The sequence below is a fragment of the Orbicella franksi genome, chromosome 11 (assembly GCF_964199315.1).
Source record: "Orbicella franksi chromosome 11, jaOrbFran1.1, whole genome shotgun sequence".
NCBI classification, from domain to species: Eukaryota; Metazoa; Cnidaria; class Anthozoa; order Scleractinia; family Merulinidae; genus Orbicella; species Orbicella franksi.
This window is the reverse complement of record NC_138155.1, coordinates 25,445,041-25,454,075: the sequence shown is the minus strand read 5'-3', so window position 1 is coordinate 25,454,075 and position 9,035 is coordinate 25,445,041.

Below are 9,035 nucleotides of genomic sequence, written 5' to 3'. Positions count from 1 at the left end.
TTTTATTGTTATCACTTTGTTTTCAAAACTGACAAAAGCAGATCATTTCAAGAATATTTCAGTCTAAAATTGTCTAGAAACTAAATACTTTAATCCCAGTGAAAAAGACAGTAACAAAATGAATGACAAATGAAAGAGAATATTAGGAGCCGTCGCAGCATACACACTAGCCAAAAAGCTCTCGTATGGATTGTTGGGGGGTCTTGGGAGCCGCTAAGAGCGAAAGATCAATAATTTTTGGCATTTGTAAGGGAGACAACGAGCTGGGTGGTAAATCAAATGTCATCAAGCGTCTATCAAGTGGCCCTAAACCTCCTTGACGCACATCATCAAAGATCGATAGCCATGTCAGTGTTGATAGCAAAACAAATGATGTGCTTTGTTATGCTTGACGAGGTCTGTGATGAAAGTATTGAGAACTTGATGGGTGATTCAAATAGCGATGATGGCGTCCTGGCTTCACTCGCACAGAATCAGTGGAAAGAAACAAACAATATGGCCTGTAGCAAATACCCTGGGAGGCAAAGACCATATGTTGGTAACCAAGGAGCGTTTGATAAGAAAAAAGTTGCATAAAATTCAAACCGTACTGCATTCACGCACCTTGAGTCTTGTGTTTCAGCTTACGTGCAAACATTAACAGAAATATTTTAACATCTTGACCTGAGATTAAAGATATTATGTCTAACGGCCACACGAATCAAGTCAACCGCATGAAGTCGTGCTAGCTTTGCAATGTTCTTAAGCTCGTCGTATGTAACTGAGGTGTCAACTTTAATTGATTTATTTTCAGTTTTCGTAAGAATACTGCGGAAAATAGCGTGACCAGTCCTTTTGGAATCACGCGGCTAGTATCGAGAGGCAAGCGAGGAAAGCTCCATGACGTTGCAGGGGCCTGTGTCCAACTGTTGTTTTGTTGTGTTTTGTTTGCTCTCAGTGATTGTTTGCTTTCAAAAATCACCTGTGATAATATTTATCTTTTCATTCTCCTTAGTATATACAGATCAGTGAGCATTACTATACAGATGAGCAACAGTAAGGTCACAAGATAGCTTTAACAACTAACAGTTTTTCTCTGCAAATCGAAAACAGTTAGAAGTTGTAATTTTAAACGACCAGTTTGATTAACGCGCAAGTATATGATGCCTATTAGTTGAACATTGTCCCAGTTTTAGCCGTGCTACTAGCTAGCGTAGTCTACTGACCAACACGTTCTGATTTATTTTCGCCAAGACTCTTTATTTGCACCTATTAAAGGGTAATTTAATTAGATGAAAACGCCGGTGTGAAAATATATCAATCTATTATTTTTGTTTGACAACAAAGCCACTTAGGCATGTCAGTTACAGTACAGTGTGCTAGCTACGGGTGGTCTAACATCGGTAAAATGCATGCATCACTAATCCCCTTCGCCACCGTCTGATCAGTTGAATCCAGCATTGCTCTTTCGTTTCAGAAATCAACCTTACAGACCTTACACTGGTCTGGCCCAGTGTTTTGAGCGTAAGATACAATAATTCATAAAGTTATGTTTGGAAATCTAACCTTATGTCATGTATACATGTATGGATATGGTTCAGTAGGCTAAGGAATGCGGCGCATGAATTTTATCTGTCTGAAAACGTGCAGGTACCGCCGTTTAACTTAAACCATATCAAAAAGAAGAGAAACATGAAAACTCACTGTTATCCCGATGATAAGTTCAAGATATAGCAGAATTTTGGTTAGCATGGTGGCTACTTGTCGGTAAATGGAGCAGATAAGAACGTGTCTTGGAAGCTCTTGACTGCACCCGAGGCCTGATATGGATGCACGTGTTGAAACAAACGATCCGACGCATGATAGGAGCGCCGAAGGAATGTTCGCGGACCCAACATCGGTCAGAACACGTGTTTCTCGTGCAAGATGACACGACAAAAAAACTCGCTTACAAAGCATAAAATGGTGGTCACCCAACTGGAAAAATACATTCAAGAAAGACGTCCTCTGGCTCATGTCTGCGTATTTCTGGCGTTTTTACATTTAATGGTGTGCGAACGCTCATTTCCAAGGCCTAGGAGAAAACCCCTGATTAAAAATACGCAGTCGTTCAACTCAGTTTATTCCTAGCCGGTAATTAAATTGGAAAATTATCGCAACAAATCGAATTAACCCCAAAATATTTAACGTAGATATAGAGTGAGGCGAGCTGAATAACGTGAAACGTGCAAACTGGAGCATGCAAGCGGATCCGGTATTTCCGCGGGTTATGCAGTTACAAGAAACGACAACTCGGTCCAAACGTTTCCACCTGTTGGGATCGAAATGGTTTTTATCTACTTATATCTGTGCTAAATCTTTCCTGCGCTGTTGAACCTTCTTTTATGGTCTTCAGTGTAGTTAGCTAAAACATCTCAAGCGATACGAGCCTCGACGAGCGTCCCGCGCGTCTTGAGTTGCGATGCAAGCCGCGCCTTAAATCTGTTGCTATATAAAAACTCCGTCTTCGCAAACAAGCCGCGTTATATGTGGGTGAACAAATGGGAAAACCAGACAAAACTTAACAATATACCGATATTCCAGTCCCTGCAAGAAAAATTTATTTGGGTATGTTTCTTAGAAGAAGCTACTTTTTCATTGTTATCAATAACACCATGAACAAAAACCCTTCATAAGTTATGTTTAGGGCAACTGCGCCAGCTGCAGCGGTAATAAAAGGAGTATCGAATTTTTGGCCACGTCATAAATAGAGTAGCAGATTTTGGTCATATATAGGGTAAAGGGTTTTGAGAAGTGTGCCGCACACCCCCACCCAGGTTTTCTGGAAGTACCCCCGGGGTCCCGGCATCAGAGCCGATTAAACATAAGATGGTGTCATCGATTGTGAGAGGAATAGGAAAACCCCCCTTAAGACGCCCTTATTCATAATATGGAAGCTTTGAACTTTTCTGTGTCGAGACCTCGAGTCAGCAATTATATAAATATGGTTTTGTTCTTCTTCTCAAATCAGATGGTATCTATCTCAAACCAACATCTTAGAGGTGGAGTGTAAAGGGCTTTTAACGATCTACAGTGTGACGGGCCGGGAGAATTAAATCGATGAATGTACAGAATCTATCAGCCTTCGAGATAATTTATATGTCAGTGTTCTTTCTCTTGGCAAATTATAAGGTGCACGCAAATAAGGCACTGCATCTGGTAAATATTTGCATCGAAGTATATGGCGTGGTAATTTACAAAAAATAGTTCTTAGATGATTAAAGCCGGATAGAAAACGCAAATTGAGTGAGCACAATCTTTCTTTTGAGTAAATCGCGTTACTATGCAGTCACAGTAAATAGGGGTTAAGCAGTTATACGGTCTTGTACATGTCCAAGTGACTGACTGGCACAGGCTAAATTGCTTATACAGTTAACTATTTATTGAATTAAGTACGGACTCAATTGGATTTCTTCGACCTTTTAAAATCAAAATCGATGCCAAAGCACACTGTCCTTTAAAAAGACAACTTAAGTTGAAAGCGCACGTTTTAATCCTGTTTCATGGCCGCTTCGATCTTAACGACCAAAATTAATAGTCAAAATGACGATTTGAAAACTGCAAACTGGCCTTGATCATCAACAGTTACCCTTGATGGGCTGAAAAATCAAATTGTAAACATCGCGTGTCAAAAGATTTACGAAGTATATGCTTGTAAAGTTAAGCATGTTGAGCAAGCAAGTAAAAAGTGATTGGCATGCAAAATATACTACACTTTAAATGTTTTGTTTTTGTTTTATGTTCTTTTAACAGCAAATAATTCACTTACGCACGGCAGTCACAAGCTGGACTGAAAAAAGAGCAGAGGTTTCATTTAGTTATTTAAGAAACAGACCACAAGTTTTTATGGTTTTTAGGCTGATAAACGACGCGTGATGTTGGAAGGACGCGAGAAGAATTCGTAAATCACGAGCCACAGGCGAGTGATTCAAGTTTACGCATTCTTCGCGTGTTCTTCCAACATCCCAAGTGGTTTATCATGCCTCTAAACCATAAAAACTTGCGGTCTATTGCTTTTATACAACAATTCAGAACACACACGAAATTTCTATGAGTTTACTGGTACAATAAACCATAGCTGCTTGACCGATCAGAGCGCGCGCATTCATTTTAATTATTATATAAATCGAATTGTTTTGCAACTAGCCAATTCTCTGCTTTGGGTAAGACAGATCATTAGATTATTACGCAAAGAAGTTTTATTAACATGTATTTTTTCTTTTATTAGAAGTGAATAATTATTCAGTGTTGCGAAATTAGTTTGCCGTGATTACACTTAATTGGAAACCAAACTTAAATTTAACAGATTTTGTTTCTTTATCAAACGATATGGACCTGGTTTTATTTGCGGGCTAGAGTTATTATAGATCAAAATTGAATTAAAGAATTAAGTCTGCTTTCATGCAGGTCTTTCTCTTTAAAGCATTAATGCAGTCTAAAGGTCAAACTTTACTGATGAAAGCACGAAAAATAGGCCTCATTCGTCGATACGATCACACCATCTAAATACGGAAAGCAGCCTCATAAGGCTTGTTATAACAAGCAAAACATAATTCAAAGCCAATTTGGCTCATTAACACGGAAATAAGACAAGCTGCTTGCAAGTGCAAGATATCTACACCAGGGAAATGTGTATTATTTTCAAAGCGTTCCGATGTTTCGACTCAACTGTGCCAAGTTGATGACCAATCAAAACTTACTGGCGCCGGCGCTTTCCGCTTTCAACCGATCCGGCTGGTTAAATCTATCTTTCAGATACATTCCTTATTAATTAGTACTATTTTGTAAAAACAACAATGATAAAAGTAGGCTTACAGATTTCGGCTTTGATCTGAGAAAGAGATTTGTAAGCTCCCTTTAATTTTGTTAGTTATCAATGAAGCGTGAGATGTTTTGTTTTCCCCACGAACGCATTTTCGATGAGACAGGCTTCGAACTATTTAAGATTTACACTAAGTCATACATGTAACCCGTAAATGTGAGAAAAAATACTTAAGAATATTATCAACCCCCATATTCTAGAGGCAGGTGAGAGAGTAGAAAGCTGACTTTTACCGAGATGCTAAACCGCACCCAGTTTTCACGTCGGCTAACCAGCCAAGCGTTTACTTAGGCAGAAATTGAGAATCGAAACGGCAAGCTTGAAAACCGCCAAAATCGCTATAGTGACGTTTGGTTTACAAGCATTTTAGGTATCATTGTTTCGTGTTTGTTTTATCTATGGACTGGCTGGTATCAAAAAGTGGGGAATATAGAATTACTTAGGTAATTTGAGACTGCATGGCAATTTGGTAAAGATGAAATGTCAGCAAAATTTGTTTGCTTACCGTTACTCTTAGGAGAAGGGTCAGCTCCACGAAAAATAAACCCAGCATCATCTCGGTAATCTGGCGTGTACTTTCAATACCTTAGAATATTCAACAGATCAAGTCGCAATAACTGCTAGCTGTAAATAAGCTTTGTTAACTGCTAGCCTCGGTGTTTTTTCTTAATTTGCATGATCGTTTCCAAAAGCAACTGACAATTGATTGACGTTTCCACCATTATTATGCAAAGCTTAGGAGTCTCCTTAAAACTAAAATGCAAGGTGCCCTTTTCATTGCCGCCGTTAAATCAAAGCTACCTTGCATTCAGTGCCCTCATGGTATGTACATTTGTACGACCACGTAAAATGAGTAGAAAACAATAACTCCGAAAGTGCTTACTCTTGCAATAATTCTTCTTAGCTTTCATTCACACTTCGCTTTACAGGAAAGAAACATGCAATATCGTGTGTAGCAAATACCTTGTGAGCTCTTGAGAGGCAAAAAGAAACATTACTAGCATACATGGAGCGCTTGATGGTAAAAAATGCACAAAATTGTGATGGTAAAGGCATTCGTCCATAACTGCAGAAATATTTCAAAATCTTGACTGAACCAGGCCAAATTCCACGTGTTTTGCTGTGTTACCAGCTCTAAATCAAACATAAGGTCGCCGTATGTAACTGAGGTTACATTTATGAATTATTTTCAGTTTTTTAAAGAATACTCACGACGAAATACGTGACAAGCTAAACTGAAGAGTAGCGTAGAAATACACAATCTCGTTGCCCTCGGGGTCTTTGCTTGATTAAGTGTTCACTGGCTGTTCTTTTCTGGTTATTTCTTTGTTCCCCAAAACGTTCTTATCCAGCGATGATAATAGTGTAGATAAAAGCTTTGATTGATTGCATTTTTTAGAAGATATTGGGACGTGAGTAACATTTATCTGAGCCATTGCGAAAACAATTACATGTACTGAAAACAGTTGCCGGTAGGTCGTATTTTTAGCGACAAGTTTGATTAAACTTCAGATTATTAAAATCATATCCAACAGATGGGTAGTGAGTGAGACTGTGTTTACCGTTAGGAATGGCTCAGCATGTAACATAAACTATTAAGATTGGCTGCTAGTCTGTCATATGTTCATGATTCTTATAGCGTCGGAAGATGCGACTGAAGAGCCAAAATAACCAGGCCAAATAGCTTGGCTTGAAACTCCAGTGTGTTCATTGCGTCGCCAAAAGTATATCTGATTGTACACCTACAGGAACGGTACAATTCTTGCCGGTAGAGAATCAAATTCTATTAATGTTTGACAGCTATTAATAGCAAATCTACGTAGGCTCGTTTAAGGGTGGAGTGACATGCATTCATCGCTGTCTGTGTACTATACAACTTTTGGCCAAGTTTGCGACGAAAAGTGATTTTGAATTCAGCACTGTTTTGTCGTTTCCCAAATCAAAACTCAGCACTGGCTTGCCGAGTGCTTTGATCATGATGCTAGAAACTGGCCGTATGTCACGGTTTCTACCACAAAAGGGAGAAATAGGGGATTCCAACTGGGCTTTAGTGGGCTAAGGAAGGCTAAGAAATGCGGCATCGTGACCTTTTGTGAATCACTAATCAAAGCAAGGAGTACATTTGGTTATTTGGATATTGGTCCCCGACTCTTTCACTTGTCCTAAACTGTCTTCAATCACCAAATACTCTTCCTTCGACTTTTGAGTTTCCCATCCCTCAAGAATCACTAACAGCAAAATTTTCTTCAATATACTGTATGCCAAGTCTTATTTTAGGTTATGCTTGAGTAACAATAGTTTTAAACTTTCGTCTTCATCTTCAGGTTCTTCAGGTATCGGTGTTTTACTAGAGTAACCCCAAGATGAAAGCAAAGAGGCAAACTCACCGTTACTCTACTGATGAGCGCGAGATATACAAGAATTTCGGTCAGCATGATGTTTTCTTGTAGGTAATTAATGTGGATGACAACGTGGCTACGAAGTTCTTGTGCATGAAACATGTGCATGCATATATTATAGAACGGACTTTGAGATACACGGGCGAGGCAAGCCACATCAGCCAATGAAAAGAAGGCCGAAGTGTCAGCTTGATGTAATAATTAGGGTAAGTCCCTGTCCAAAAAGCATTCGAGCAAAAAGTTGAAAAGATTCGGCGAGCAAGCCCAAACTTGCAACCATTGCATTTTCCTTGCATGACACTGAAATTGTCTAGTTACGGAAAGAGTAATAAACCTAGTCAGAATTCTCTCCCTTTAAAACTCATAATATTCAAAGAATTTGGCAGAACTACACTCACTGATTACAGCAGCTCTTGATGTTCAAAATAGAAGAGATTGTACATGTGGAAAGAATAGGAAAGAGACAGCTGGAAAGTCATGAAAAGTGACATGCCTCCAGAACCTCCTACGCAGCTTACAGTCACAATTTTCTAACAGGAAAAAGCACGTTGTTTTGCAGATTTGTTTATGGATCGAACGAAGCTGTTTCGGGCTCTGCTGGTTCAAATTAAAGGTGTTCCCTTCGACTTAGTAATTGCAATGACGGGGCGAAGTCTCGCAGTGTACGGCCAACGGCCTCAGCCGAGAATTGACAATCGAAAACAAAAGATCAAGTCACAGGGAAACTGTTTTTATCAAGCTGCTAATTATATAGTGATGGTGTCAGTCTAGAATTGAACAGCATGTAAACATGGGTTTCAGGGTAAATGCCTCTAAAGGTTAAATATCTTGAACTTGCGAAAATTTCGACGGATTAGGAACTTTCATTGTGCAAGGCAAACTCGAGCATTTAGTAAGGACTCTTCGCTAGTAATACCATGATTCACATAAATTCTTTTCATAGTCAGTTTATTTTTGTACTTTCGTTGAAAGCGTCAAAACTATTGAAACGCTATTTAAAGAAACAACTGTCTCTGTTTAGAACGTAGAAAATAGATATTGGCTTTTAATGTCAACATAAAAGTCGCAAACCCGCCTACTAGCTACTGTTGCGTGAAGCACGATCGCAAACGCAAACCAAACATACAATGACATGCTCCCCAATCACGTGATCGTCCTACAGGCAACCTGTGAAATACGTCACTTACGGACTTCGTGCCATGTGCATTTTTAATTAATGTTAAACCTCTAAAACATGACATATAGGAATTAAATAACCGAGAAAACTTTAGGATGTAAGCAGACTTGGAAACATCGAGGAACTGCGAATGAAATATTCTGCCCAGAACGGTCAGAACGAAGCAATTGCATGCAGGCGGTACAAATGGACTCTAAATAAATAGGGCTGATTCACGTCAATAAGTGAAATACCAGTTGAATATACTCACCGACGAGGCTATAAATGCAACGGCGAATCCTACAAATAAACCAATGGCTTGAGACTTAACAAACATCTTTTTTCTTTATCACTGACGATGAAACTGTTCAGACTAAACTGTTCAAAACACGGTAACGTTCACGCTACCAATCGCGCCGCCGACAGACACAGAAATAGCTGGAATTGCCGCTATACCCTAACTTTGAAAGCATCTGGTATCGAGTTGCATGATGGGATGCGGGACTGTCCCTTCGAGCTACAGTAAAAATTTTCCACTTGACCTTGGCAGAACTCACCAGGACGGCAATTGTTCGAAAACTGGTCAACGCTATCCACCGGATACAGCGCTATCTGATGAATAAGTCTTAACAAAACAAAT